The 14465-nt window shown below is 43.1% G+C and overlaps 1 protein-coding gene across 5 annotated transcripts in view; it reads right to left on the bottom strand.

Annotated features, from left to right (window-relative positions):
• The window catches only part of LOC106611507 (protein diaphanous homolog 2), a 687763-nt gene that overhangs the window by 443591 nt on the left and 229707 nt on the right, over positions 1-14465 (bottom strand). The gene's annotated exons all lie outside the window — the stretch shown is intronic.

The following is a 14465-nucleotide window of genomic DNA, read 5'->3' as shown; positions in this document are numbered from 1 at the left end:
AAATTATAATAGTTAATAATACAACTACCAATAATAATAATCCTACAATATTATGCTGAGATATTGTGAAAATGTATTAAGTATTAGCCATTGATATGAAAAGTATTGAGCAGTATTGATAGTGACATTGAGGAAATTTAAAGTTTAATTGATCAAATAACTTTTTAGATATATTTAGGATTTCATTGTTACAGCCCAGGCTCATAAACCATTCAGGCCCTCATTTTCGAGACAGCTTAAGCTGGAGTGACGTACTCCCAGAGCTCTGCAAAACTCAGCTGTGTGAGTTACAGTACTTAATGACAAGCTATATGCCCTCTGCCTAGTTTTGAAGGTGATCTGCCTTAGAAGCCAGCGTCGGTATATTGGAAATTTAGTGTGTCTTTTTGTTAGTTTGAAAGTTCATATGCATCACGTCTGGAGGAAACCTGGCACCATCCATACGGTGAAGCATGGTGGTGGCAACATCATCCTGTGGGAATGTTTTTCAGTGGCAGGGACTGGTAGATTAGTCAAGATTGAGGGAAAGAGGAACGGAGCAAAGTACAGAGAGATCCTTGATGAAAACCTGCTCCAGAGCACTCAGGACATCAGACTGGGGTGAAGGTTCACCTTCTTGGCACACAGCCAAGACAACGCAGGAGTGGCTTTGCAACAAGTCTCTGAATGTCTTTGAGTGGCCCAGCCAGTGCCCGGACTTGAGGACACAACCGAACATCTCTGGAGAGACCTGAAAATAGCTGTGCAGCAACACTCCCAATCCAAACTGACAGAGCTTGAGAGGATCTGCAGAGAAGAATGGGAGAAACTCCCAAAATACAGGTGTGCCAAGCTTGTAGTTTCATACCCAAGAAGACTCAACGCTGTAATCGCTGCCGAAGGCGCTTCAACAAAGTACTAAGTAAAGGGTCTGAAAACGTATGTAAATGTCATATTTCAGTTTTTGTTTTTTGTTTTTCTTTGCAAAAATGTCAATATTTTTCTTTGTCATTATGGGGTATTTTGTGTAGATTGATGAGGAAACAAATCAATTTAATCAATTTTAGAATAAGTATGTAACGTAAGAAAATGTGAAAGAAGTTAAGGGGTCTGAATAATCTCCGAATGCACTGTATTGTACATATTTTGGATCTAGCTTTATTAATCTATTCTGCAATCTAAATACCACAATTTTGTCTTCGAGTGGGGCACAAAAAGATAAACAAACCAAAATCACCAAAGATTTGTAAGGGTTCACATACTTGGTGTTAGTTTGTGGTTTACATATATTTTCCTTTCACATCAGCATAGGTACTAGCTCTCACAGTTCATTAAAACACTAGACAGAAAGCCTTATCACCAAGAGGGCCATTTCTTGATTACATAAATGTCACGGTGCAAAATAATTAGGTGCGCCTAGAAGACCCCAGCCAAAATTGAGACTCTTGTTGAATTCTCCCGAGGAAAATTGAGAGGCCTTTCAAATCGGCACACACGCAGAACAAAACGGCCCCTTTGTTTACTGTGGCTCCTACCGTGGCCCGCCGTAACGTACAGTGGCCTCGATGGCGGGCTTCTGTACATACAGAATGACAATAACCACCTCTTGCTGTATTTGCGCTTGATAATTGGCTAGTAATGTGTGTTGCGAAGTCCTTTGGAAGTCCATTATGGGTTGTGTTCAGTGCTGCAGACTGTGATGAAAGTATGAGAGACGCACTGTTATGGCACTCAGTGTGGGCCAGCACAAGTGGTGTCTCATTGCAGCCTGTGTTATTAGCCCCTCGACAAGACAAAGTGACACGAGTTGCAAGGGCGGGCGGCTCTAGAGAGACAGTGAGGGGCCCCCACTTGACGGGAGGTGTTTGTTGTAAAAATTATACAGGCAATAAAGAAACACAAGCAAATGACAGTGAGTGCAGCTCGGTGCAAAGTGTTGTAATGGTGGCCATGGGTGAGGTAATGGAGAGTAGGGCCAATGAGAATAGGAAAGAGTATGAGGGCTGTTGTGGTGATGGCCTGATGGAATACTGTAGTGCCTGTGGGCCGCTCTACCCCTCCTAGGCCCATTCAGAGCACTATGGAGTGGCCTACTCCAGCCCTACTGTAACTAATTCACATCAGGTCCTGACACTGTGGATCTGCTCTGCAAACAATAGTGTACAGTATCATGTGTATGCTTATAACAGAAGTTATATTCGAAGTGAGCCAATGTACAGCTGAACACTGCAAATGTCCATTGGATGTTGTGCTAAAGGAAGCACCATGGAAATTGTGGAACAGCAGAGGGTTGAACATTACATGCTGCTGTGATGTAGGATTTGAGGCTGAGTTTACACAGGCAGCCCAATTCTGATATTTTGGCACTAATTGGTCTTTTGACCAAACAGATAATAATTAGTCCGAAGATCATTATCGGGCTGCCTGTGAAAACGCAGCCTTAGATTGTGATTAATCCCTGAATGAATGGACACATACTGTTATTGAAGTAAAATACCATTAGCATACCATATGGAACAATGCCGTTTGAGTATTAATCACTTGCGTATTTAATTTACACTGGTTGACTCATATGACAGGAGAAAATGTTCATTGGACACAACACTCCTACTCTTTGGAAGCTAGAGGTTACTCATGCCATGTAAGAGTGGTGGCTTTAACGTTTGATGGCCATTGACAAGGCAACCTGCTGTGAATGCAGTTCACCTGGGGATGAAGGACGAATGAGCTGCAACTGTGAACTCCTCTATGCATAGCCTATTGAACCCAACCATGAGAAGCGAATTAGAGTTGAGTGCAATGATGTGCAGTGTCTTCGGAAAGTTCAGACCCCTTGACTTTTTTCACATTTTGTTACGTTACAGCCTTATTCTAAAATTGATTACAGTTTTTTTTCACCCTTATCAATCTACACACAATACCCCATAATGAATAAAAAATGTTTTTTAGAAATGTTTGCTAATTTATAAAAAATAAAAAACTGAAATATCACATTTACATAACATTACTCTGTACTTTGTTGAAGCAACTTTGGCAGCGATAAGAGCCTTGAGTCTTCTTGGGTATGACGCTACAAGCTTGGCACACCTGTATTTGGGGAGTTTCTTCTCTTCTTCATTGCAGATCCTCTCAAGCTTTGTCAGGTTGGATGGGGAGCTTTGCTGCACAGATATTTTCAGGTCTCTCCAGAGATATTCGATTGGGCTCAAGGATATTCAGAGACTTGTGCCAAAGCCACTCATGCGTTGTCTTGGCTGTGTGCTTAGGGTCATTGTCCTGTTGGAAGGTGAACCTTTGCCTCAGTCTAAGGTCCTGAGCGCTCTGGAGCAAGTTTTCATCAAGGATCTCTCTGTACTTTGCTCCATTCATCTTTCCCTCGATGCTGACTAGTCCCCCAGTCCCTGCCTCTGAAAAACATCCCCACAGCATGATGCTGCCTCCACCATGCTTCACCGTATGGATGGTGCCAGGTTTCTTCCAGACGTGACGCTTGGCATTCAGACCAAAGAGTTCAATCTTTGTTTCATCAGACCAGAGAATCTTGTTTCTCATGGTCTGAGAGTCTTTAGGTGCCTTTTGGCAAACTCAAAATGGGCTGTCATGTGCCTTTTATTGAGGAGTGGCTTCCATCTGGCCACTCTACCATAAAGGCCAAATTGGTGGAGTGTTGCAGAGATGTTTGTCCTTCTGGAAGGTTCTCCCATCTCCACAGAGAAACTCTAGAGCTCTGACCAAGGCCCTTCTCCCCCGATTATCTGTCGGTCTGGGCGGCCAGCTCTAGGAAGAGTCTTGGTGGTTCAAAACTTCTTCCATTTAAGAATGATGGAGGCTACTGTGTTCTTGGGGACCTTCAATGCTGCAGACATTTTGTGGTACTCTTCCCCAGATCTGCGCCTCGACACAATCCTGTCTCGGAGCTCTACAGACAATTCCTTTGACCTCGTGGCTTGGTTTTTGCTCTGGCATGGACTGTCAACTGTGGAACCTTATATAGACAGGTGTGTGTCTTTCCAAATCATGTCCAATCAATTGAATTTACCACAGGTGGACTCCAATCAAGATGTAGAAACATCAAGAATGCTCAATGGAAACAGGATGCACCGGAGCTCAATTTCGTGTCTCATAGCAAAGGATCTGAATACTTATGTCAATAAGGTATTTCTGTTTTTTGTTTTTAATAAATATGCAAAAATGGCCCAAACTGTTTTCACTTTGTCATTTTGGGGTATTGTGTGTAGATTGGTGAGAATTTTTAGAATAAGGTTGTAACGTAACAAAATTTGAAAAAAGTAAAAGGTCTGAATACTTTCCGAAGGCACTGTATATAAACCCTGGATTGCTGATGCTATGTATTGGCCATTGAGAGGGTTTTAAGCCACTGGTCGTCCATATTGGCGCTCCCCAGTAGGAGCGGTTCTCCATAAGAATGAATGGAATTCTACAGCATTTCAATTAAATGTTTCAAGGACAAAATGACATGTATTTAAGTATTTTTGTTGTTGTCGGAACAGTAACATTAGTAAATTAAAAAGGAAGGAAAATGGAAAATGTTTTAATATATTATTACATTTTTTATTTGTATGTTTAGACCGCATAATACAATTTAAATGTATGCATTATGGTATCTGTAATAGAATAAACGTGTCAAATATGAATGCAGACATTATAAATGCATTTCTATAGCTTGCCAAATATGTTTAAGAATGGAAGAGTACCAAGATGGCTGTGTGGTGGCTTCAATACACCGCCCCCTGTCAGTCACCCAGGGTTAAAATACATTATTGGTAGAGTGGCATATAGAAAGGAGTTCATGGATTATTATATATATATATTTACTACTTATATTGAGAAAGGGAGGGGATCTCTGAGGTCGTTTTGTTTCTTCCTCGTATTTTGTTCTTCACTCTGCAAGAGTATTATTGTGCTAATTTATATAATTACAGCTGTGTCACTCTGAAAGGGTAATTACAGTTATGCATTGTTTGTACACTAAATTGACTGGTTTAGAGACAATTGGGGGTTTGAGAAATGTTACCACTCAAATTCATAGACAGAGCTATGGATGCAAGGACTGACCATCCATTATCTCAGAATTATAGGTTTAACCATGTTTTGAGGCTATACAGTGTTTGTTTACTTTTTTTTTTATCTGCTCAAACGAGCACCCTCCCAAAATGGATTAATACCAAGATAGACTGGGAGGATGTTCCCATTAAGTGTAGTAAAGTGTTGTTAAGCGGCTCCAGCCCAGTAGTTCACTAAAGGTGGGGGTGGAGGTTGGGGACTTCTCCACAGCATCCACACTGCTGCTGCAAACTGCCTTACTTTACAGTAAATGTGTTGCTGTTCCCCAGTGGTAAGGTGTTCTAACCATTGGAGATATAACATTACGGCACCTTCAGGCAACCATCTCCAGCGTCGCTGCTTGAAAATGTTAAAATCCAAACTTTATTGATGTTGGCTGCTTTTACTATCCGGAGCTGGTGTTCTTTTCCACTGCTGTTTTTTTAAGCGATGGAGACGTCTCCTGCGCATGAATTTAAAAAGCAAGAGGCGGACACAAACACTCACTCTACATCCTAAGCTCTCTGTTTCGTTCTACCTCTCTCTCCCCTCACTACCATCTCTATACAGTCTCCTTCAGTTCTTCTGCTCATGCTTCAACATTTAATTACAGTGAGGTTGTACCTGCATGCTATTCAACCAGTTGAAAGATAAGGCCTTCACCTACAGTTGAAGTAGGAAGTTTACGTACACTTAGGTTGGAGTCATTAAAACTCGGTTTCAACCAATCCACACATTTCTTGTTAACAAACTATAGTTTTGGCAAGTCGGTAAGGACATCTACTTTGTGCATGACACAAGTCATTTTTCCAACAATTGTTTACAGACAGATTATTTCACTTATAATTCACTGTATCACAATTCCAGTGGGTCAGAAGTTTACATACACTAAGTTGACTGTGCCTATAAACAGCTTGGAAAAATCCGGAAAATTATGTCATGACTTTAGAAGCTTCTGATAGGCTAATTAACATCATTTCAGTCAATTGGAGGTGAACCTGTGGATGTATTTCAAGGCCTACCTTGAAACGCAGTGCCTCTTTGCTTGACATCATGGGAAAATCAAAAGAAATCAGCCAAGACGTCAGAAAGAAAAATTGAAGACCTTCACAAGTGTGGTTCATCCTTGGGAGCAATATCCAAACGCCTGAAGGTACCACGTTCATCTGTACAAACAATAGTATGCAAGTATAAACACCATGGCACCACGCAGCCGTCATACCGCTCAGGAAGGAGACGTGTTCTGTCTCCTAGAGATGAATGTACTTTGGTGTGAAAAGTGAAAATCAATCCCAGAACAACAGCAAAGGACCTTGTGAAGATGCTGGAGGAAACAGGTACAAAAGTATCTATATCCACAGTAAAACGAGTCCTATATTGACATAACCTGAAAGGCTGCTCAGCAAGGAAGAAGCCACTGCTCCAAAACCACCATAAAAAAGCCAGACTACGTTTTGCAACTCCACATGGGGACAAAGATCGTAATTTTTGGAGAAATGTCCTCTGGTCTGATGAAACAAAAATAGAACTGTTTGGCCATAATGACCATTGTTATGTTTGGAGGAAAAAGGGAGAGGCTTGCAAGCCGAAGAACACCATCCCAACCATGAAGAACGGTGGTGGCAGCATTATGTTGTGGGGGTGCTTTGATGCAGGAGGGACAAGTGCACCTCACAAAATAGATGGCACCATGAGGAATGGAAAATTATGTGGATATATTGAAGCCATATCTCAAGACATCAGTCATAAAGTTAAAGCTTGGTCGCAAATGGGTCTTCCAAATGGACAATGACCCCAAGCATGCTTCCAAAGTTGTGGCAAAATGGCTTAAGGACAACAAAGTCAAGGTATTGGAGTGGCCATCACAAAGCCCTGACCTCAATCCTATGGAACATTTGTGGGCAGAACTTAAAAAGCATGTGTGAGCAAGGAGGCCTACAAACCTGACTCAGTTACACCAGCTCTGTCAGGAGGAATGGGCCAAAATTAACCCAACTTATTGTGGGAAGCTTGAGGAAGGCTACCTGAAACATTTTTGAATTTTTTTTAATTTTATATTTTTAATTTCGCCGTTTATTTAATAAGGTAGGCTAGTTGAGAACAAGTTCTCATTTACAACTGTGACTTGGCCAAGAAAAAAGCAAAGCAGTTCGACACATACAACAACACTGAGTTACACATGGAATAAACAAACATATAGTCAATAATACAGTAGAAAAAATATATATACAGTGTGTGCAAATGAGGTAAGATAAGGGAGGTAAGGCAATAAATAGGCCATAGTGGGAAAGTAATTACAATATACCAATTAAACACTGGAGTGATTGATGTGCAGAAGATGAATGTGCAAGTAGAGATACTGGGGTGCAAAGGAGCAAGATAAATAAATACAGTATGCGGATGAGGTAGTTGGATGGGCAATATTACAGATGGGCTATGTAGAGGTGTAGTGATCTGTGAGCTGCTCTGACAGCTGGTGCTTAAAGCTAGTGAGGGAGACATAAGTCTCCAGCTTCAGTTATTTTTGCAGTTCGTTCCAGTCATTGGCAGCAGAGAACTGGAAGGAAAGGCGGCCAAAGCAAGAATTGGCTGAGGAGGTGAATAGTGAGATATACCTGCTGGAGCACTTGCTACGGGTGGGTGCTGCTATGGTGACCAGTGAGCTGAGAAAAGGCAGGGCATTACCTAGTAGAGACTTGTAGATTACCTGGAGCCAGTGGGTTTGGCGACGAATATGAAGCGAGGGCCAGCCAACGAGAGTGTACAGGTTGCAATGGTGGGTAGTATATGGGACTTTGGTGACAAAACAGATGGCACTGTGATAGACAGCATCCGATTTGCTGAGTAGAGTGTTGGAGGCTATTTTGTAAATGACATCGGCGAAGTCGAGGATTGGTAGGATGGTCAGTTTTACGAGGGTTTGGCAGCATGAGTGAAGGAGGCTTTGTTGCGAAATAGGAAGCCAATTCTAGATTTAATTTTGGATTGGAGATGCTTAATGTGGGTCTGGAAGGAGAGTTTACAATCTAACCAGACACCTATGAATTTGTAGTTGTCCACATATTCTAAGTCAGAACCGTCCAGAGTAGTGATACTGACCGGGCCGGCAGGTGCGGGCAGCGATCGGTTGAAGAGCATGCATTTAGTTTTACTTGCATTTAAGAGCAGTTGGAGGCCACGGAAGGAGAGTTGTATGGCATTGAAGCTCGTCTGGAGGTTAGTTAACACAGTGCCCAAAGAAGGGCCAGAAGTATACAGAATGGTGTCGTCTGCGTAGAGGTGGATCAGAGAATCACCAGCAGCAAGTGCGACATCATTGATGTATACAGAGAAGAGAGTCGGCCCGAGAATTGAACCCTGTGGCACCCGCATAGAGACTGCCAGAGGTCCAGACAACAGGCCCTCCGATTTGACACACTGAACTCTGTCTGAGAAGTAGTTGGTGAACAAGGTGAGGCAGTCATTTGAGAAACCAAGGCTACCGATAAGAATGTGGTGACTGACAGAGTCGAAAGCCTTGGCCAGGTTGATGAATACAGCTGCACAGTAATGTATCTTATCGATGGCGGTTATGATATCGTTTAGGACCTTGAGCGTGGCTGAGGTGCACCCTTGGCCAGCTCTGAAACCAGATTGCATAGCGGAGAAGGTACGGTGGGATTCAAAATGGTCGGTGATCTGTTTGTTAACTTGGCGTTTGAAGACCTTAGAAAGGCAGGGTAGGATAGATATAGGTCTGTAGCAGTTTGGGTCTAGAGTGTCTCCCCCTTTGAAGAGAGGGATGATCGCGGCAGCTTTCCATTCTTTGAGAATCTCAGAAGAGACGAAAGAGAGGTTGTACAGGCTAGTAATAGGGGTTGCAACACATTTGGCAGATAATTTTAGAAAGAGAGGGTCCAGATTGTCTAGCCTGTCTGATTTGTAGGGGTCCAGATTTTGCAGCTCTTTCAGAACATCAGCTATCTGGATTTGGGTGAAGGAGAAATGGGGGAGGCTTGGGCGAGTTGCTGTGGGGGGTGCCGGGCAGTTGACCGGGGTAGGGGTAGCCAGGTGGAAAGCATGGCCAGCCGTAGAAAAACGCTTATTGAAATTCTCAATTATAGTAGATTTATCGGTGGTGACAGTGTTTCCTAGTGGAGTGAACCAAGGGCTATATCTGTTCCTGGTTCAACATTTTTTGAATGGAGCATGCTTATTTAAGATGGTGAGGAATGGTATTTTAAAGAATAACCAGGCATCTTCTACTGACGGGATGAGGTCAATATCATTCCAGGATACCCGGGTGAGGTCGATTAGAAAGGCCTGCTCGCTGAAGTGTTTTAGGGAGCGTTTGACAGTGATGAGGGGTGGTTGTTTGACCACAGACCCATTATGGATGCAGGCAATGAGGCAGTGATCGCTGAGATCTTGGTTGAAAACAGCAGAGGTGTATTTGGAGGGCAGGTTGGTTAGGATGATATCTATGAGGGTGCCCGTGTTTACAGCTTTGGGGTTGTACCTGGTAGGTTCATTGCCAATTTGTGTGAGAATGAGGACATCAAGCTTAGATTGTAGGATGGCTGGGGTGTTGAGCATGTCCCAGTTTAGGTCACCTAGCAGCACGAGCTCTGAAGATAGATGGGGGGCAATCAATTCACATATGGTGTCCAGGGCACAGCTGGGGGCAGAGGGTGTTCTGTAGCAAGCGGCAACGGTGAGAGAATTGTTTCTGGAAAGGTGGATTTTTAAAAGTAGAAGCTCAAATTGTTTGGGTACAGACCTAGATAGTAAGACAGAACTCTGCAGGCCATCTCTGCAGTAGATTGCAACTCCACCCCCTTTGGCAGTACTATCTTGGCGGAAAATGTTATAGTTAGGGATGGAAATTTCAGGGTTTTTGGTGGTCTTCCTAAGCCAGGATTCAGACACGGCGAAGACATCCAGGTTGGCAGTGTGCTAAAGCAGTGAATAAAACAAACTTAGGGAGGAGGCTTCTAATGTTAACATGCATGAAACCAAGGCTTTTACGGTTACAGAAGTCAACAAATGAGAGCACCTGTGGAATAGGCGTGGAGCGAGGCACTGCAGGTCCTGGATTAACCTCTACATCACCAGTGGGCCAGAGGAGGAGTAGGATAAGGGTACGGCTAAAGGCTATAAGAACTGGTTGTCTAGTACGTTCGGAACAGAGAGTAAAAGGAGCAGGTTTCTGGGCGCGATAGAATGGATTCAAGGCATAATGTACAAACAAAGGTATGGTAGGATGTGAGTACATTGGAGGTAAACCTAGGCATTGAGTGATGATGAGAGAGATATTGTCTCTAGAGACATTTAAACCAGGTGATGTCATCTATTATGTGGGAGGTGGAACTAAATGGTTGGTTAAGGCATATTGAGCAGGGCCAGAGGCTCTACAGTGAAGTAAAACAATAATCACTAACCAGAACAGTAATTGACAAGGCATATTGACATTAGGGAGAGGCATGCGTAGCTGAGTGATCATAAGGGTCCAGTGAATGGTTGGGCTGGCTGGAGACACGGCAATTCAGACAGCTAGCAGGCCGGGGCTAGCAAGTTAGCAGAAGAGAAACGGATCTATTCAGTTTCACCCAAGTTTAACAATTTAAAATGCAATGCTACCAAATACTAATTGAGTGTATGTAAACTTCTGACCCACTGGGAATGTGATGAAAGAAATAAAAGCTGAAATAAATCCTCCTCTCTACTATTATTCACATTCTTAAAATAAAGTGGTAATCGTAACTGACCTAAGACAGGGAATTTGTACTAGGATTAAATGTCAGGAATTGTGAAAAACTGAGTTTAAATGTATTTGGCTTAACCTCTTGGTGATAGTGGCCCTGAACATTTATTTTATACAACGTTTGACATGTTTGAACGAACCTACATGCGCGAGGATTGCTTTCAGTATGAAGTGCAGAGCTGCGTTTGGAGAGAGCCATAGGACGCGCTACCAACATCAGGCTAATGGAACGTGAAGTATGGACTTTTTGACCGAAAATACATCTGTTGTGGACCTGGGATGCTTTCTGATGAAGACAACTAAAGGTAGGCGATTATTGACAATATTATTGAAGATGAGATGGTTCATACTGTTGCATCCAAGATGGCGCCGAGCACTGTATATTAGCTGATTTTCTGAGTATCGCATCTCCTTTTATCGCAAAGTGTGATTACCCAGTAAAGTTAATTTAAAATCTGGTATGACGGGTGTTCTCAAGAGATATTCATCTATAAATGTTAGATTGACAATATACATTTAAAAATCGTTATAGTATAGCAATTTATTGAAACGTAGCATTGTTTACTTTTTTTATAATTAGGAGTGTTTTGGAAAATGGGTATGAAGCTGCTTTTTACGATGGACTCATCTAATATAATCTAATGATTTTGCTTTTGGCTTAAGTGTATGTAAAGTCCCGACTTCAACTGTATAAACATCAAGTTACCAATAAATGTCTGTTTTCATATGTAGCTACAGAAAACTTGTTGTTATGGGGCTTAAAAATAGAATCCGTAGCTGTGAAACGACAACGTCCATTTGCAATATTACAACAAAGATGTTACTCCAAACACCATTTTTCCCTTTGGACATCATTGCACATCACGGCACGTGATAAAACAGCAGAGAGTGTACTATAATTTACCACGACGCAAGATCCTCCTCTGCCCCATTTCAAAAAACGAAGCAAAAACAATAACAAATGCACCTGGGGCGACCAGTGGCACTGTCTGAATGATGGCAAACTTTTCGGTCCTTCCTTTCTCCAATTTCTTTTTAAAGCCTGTAAATGTGTGAATTCATATAGCTACAGTACACTAGTGGTTATGGGGTGGTTATAGGAAAGGGGGGCATGACGACAATATTCTAGGTCCCTCCTTCTGCTGTTTCTTTTTAAAGCTCAGGCCACAGTAGTGCTTGGCACCTCCATGGCTCCATCTGCTCCGAACAGAGAAGACAGATGACTCTGGTACCACTTAATAGACACAAGAGACACAGATTGCTTTTCCTCAGGTGGCTCTGAATGCCTTTGAGTGCTATCTAGGCATTTCATTTGCATCTCCAAACCCTAGTGCCTGCGGAGGCAAGGTTAATGCAGACGCACATTCAGTCGTTGCCGTGCCGGGACAGAGACGGATGTGCCAAAGTGGTGCACTCATGAATGCACACACACACACACACACACACAGGAATACACAAATAAAGACAAATACACAGACAATGACACACACACACACACACACACACACACACAGTGATGATAATGAGATGCAAGTGGCTCACTTGTTGTCTCTCTAACTGTATCCACAAAGGAATTCCCATCCCGGGCAGCTCTGTAATGTTATAAATAATATTAACCATCACCAGGCTTGCATGGGTCTAGGCACGGCTGTGGAATTTGCATATGAGGTGTAGAAGTGGTGACATAAACCTGCGTCTTCAACACATTTCGCATGCTGCTGTAATCAATCTTTACCATTTCCATTGCGTGGTTTCCTGTTACATTGCAATCCTTGCTGTCACTCGTATTCTGAAGCAAATTGTAAAAAAGTTACAAAATAGTTGCAGAAACTGGTTGATTCTGTTGCTGGAATATTTACAGAATATTTTGTATATTATATACACTGCTCAAAAAAATAAAGGGAACACTTAAACAACACAATGTAACTCCAAGTCAATCACACTTCTGTGAAATCAAACTGTCCACTTAGGAAGCAACACTGATTGATAATACATTTCACATGCTGTTGTGCAAATGGAATAGACAACAGGTGGAAATTATAGTCAATTAGCAAGACACCCCCAATAAAGGAGTGGTTCTGCAGGTGGGGACCCCAGACCACTTCTCAGTTCCTATGCTTCCTGGCTGATGTTTTGGTCACTTTTGAATGCTGGTGGTGCTTTCACTCTAGTGGTAGCATGAGACGGAGTCTACAACCCACACAAGTGGCTCAGGTAGTGCAGCTCATCCAGGATGGCACATCAATGCGAGCTGTGGCAAGAAGGTTTGCTGTGTCTGTCAGCGTAGTGTCCAGAGCATGGAGGCGCTACCAGGAGACAGGCCAGTACATCAGGAGACGTGGAGGAGGCCGTAGGAGGGCAACAACCCAGCAGCAGGACCGCTACCTCCGCCTTTGTGCAAGGAGGAGCAGGAGAAGCACTGCCAGAGCCCTGCAAAATGACCTCCAGCAGGCCACAAATGTGCATGTGTGCTCAAACGGTCAGAAACAGACTCCATGAGGGTGGTATGAGGGCTCGACGTCCACAGGTGGGGGTTGTGCTTAAAGCCCAACACCGTGCAGGACGTTTGGCATTTGCCAGAGAACACCAAGATTGGCAAATTCGCCACTGGCGCCCTGTGCTCTTCACATATGAAAGCAGGTTCACACTGAGCACGTGACAGACGTGACAGAGTCTGGAGACGCAGTGGAGAATATTCTGCTGCCTGCAACATCCTCCAGCATGACCGGTTTGGCGGTGGGTCAGTCATGGTGTGGGGTGGCATTTCTTTGGGGGGCCGCACAGCCCTCCATGTGCTCGCCAGAGGTAGCCTGACTACCATTAGCTACCGAGATGAGATCCTCAGACCCCTTGTGAGACCATATGCTGGTGCGGTTGGCCCTGGGTTCCTCCTAATGCAAGACAATGCTAGACCTCATGTGGCTGGAGTGTGTCAGCAGTTCCTGCAAGAGGAAGGTATTGATGCTATGGACTGGCCCACCCGTTCCCCAGACCTGAATCCAATTGAGCACATCTGGGACATAATGTCTCGCTCCATCCACCAACGCCACGTTGCACCACAGACTGTCCACGAGTTGGCGGATGCTTTAGTCCAGGTCTGGGAGGAGATCCCTCAGGAGACCATCCGCCACCTCATCAGGAGCATGCCCAGGCGTTGTAGGGAGGTCATACAGGCACGTGGAGGCCACACACACTACTGAGCCTCATTTTGACTTGTTTTAAGGACATTACATCAAAGTTGGATCAGCCTGTAGTGTGGTTTTCCACTTTAATTTTGAGTGTGACTCCAAATCCAGACCTCCATGGGTTGATAAATTGGATTTCCATTGATTATTTTTGTGTGATTTTGTTGTCAGCACATTCAACTATGTAAAGAAAAAAGTATTTAATAAGATTATTTCTTTCATTCAGATCTAGGATGTGTTGTTTAAGTGTTCCCTTTATTTTTTTGAGCAGTATATATGTGTGTGGGTGTATGTATGTTTTCTAAAAGTGAAATGACCATAAAATTTGAATAAACTGCATGTCTCTTATAAGATGTGCAACCTTGCTATACAACTATAATGTGATAATGCGATTCAGTGTGATTTCAACAGCAATCTGCAGTGCAAGGGAGAAAAAACAATTTCCTTTTGGCTGTTAAAAAGCATAGTCACACACAAGCATATGCAAAACACCA

This window comes from Salmo salar, chromosome ssa09 (assembly GCF_905237065.1).
Source record: "Salmo salar chromosome ssa09, Ssal_v3.1, whole genome shotgun sequence".
Lineage (NCBI taxonomy): Eukaryota > Metazoa > Chordata > Actinopteri > Salmoniformes > Salmonidae > Salmo > Salmo salar.
This window is presented reverse-complemented; position numbering and strand designations above follow the sequence as displayed.